The following is a 759-nucleotide window of genomic DNA, read 5'->3' on the forward strand; positions in this document are numbered from 1 at the left end:
GGTTTGTTCTTAAGCACTGGTGGTCCAGTGGTTAGTTAGCGCGTCGACCTCACAGTACAGAGGTCGTGGGTTCGATCCCAGCTCTGGCCTCCCTGTGTATAGTTTGCATGTTCTCTCCATGTGTGGGTTTTCTCCAGGTACTCCGGTTTCCTCCCACATTCCAAAAACATGCATGGCAGGCTGATTGAACACTCTAAATTGTGCCTAGGTGTGAGTATGAGCGAGGATGGTTGTTCGTCTCTGTGTGTCCTGCAATTGGCTGGCAACCAGTTCAAGATGTACCACGGTTACTGCCCAAAGACAGCTGGGATAGACTCCAGAACGCCCGCGACCTTCGTGTGGATAAGCACATTAGAAAATGGGTTAATGAAAAAATAAGGTTCAGGGTGTCTCCCGCCGACTGCCTGAAGACAGTGGGAATGGGCTCCGGCACCCCTGCGACCCCTTGTGAGGATAAAGCGGATAGGATGGAAGAATGGATGGATGGATGCTTGAGCACTAAAAAATAGACACGATTTTCATCAATTAACGGATGATATCCCCCCACCTCCCCCCCCCACACACACACGCACACAAAATAAAGAAATAAAAATAACAAATTAAATAAAAATAAAAATAAAATACAAATCCCCGAAGAAGGAAATTCCTGACTGACCTTATCTCATTTGAAAATTCAATTTGCTTGTTTTCAAGTGAAAGCGTAATGTTCAATTCATCCGTTATGGGGTGGGGGGGGGGGGGTTACACCCCAATTCATGG

The 759-nt window shown here is 46.8% G+C and overlaps 1 long non-coding RNA gene across 1 annotated transcript; it reads left to right on the top strand.

Annotated features, from left to right (window-relative positions):
• Positions 1 to 238: 238 nt before the first annotated feature.
• LOC109518700 (uncharacterized) lies at positions 239 to 468 on the top strand. The gene is made up of 2 exons (XR_002168810.1): positions 239 to 269; positions 380 to 468. It is a non-coding gene; the product is annotated as an uncharacterized LOC109518700 (long non-coding RNA).
• Positions 469 to 759: the final 291 nt, after the last annotated feature.

Source organism: Hippocampus comes, unplaced genomic scaffold (assembly GCF_001891065.2).
Source record: "Hippocampus comes isolate QL1 unplaced genomic scaffold, H_comes_QL1_v1.1 scaffold118, whole genome shotgun sequence".
Lineage (NCBI taxonomy): Eukaryota > Metazoa > Chordata > Actinopteri > Syngnathiformes > Syngnathidae > Hippocampus > Hippocampus comes.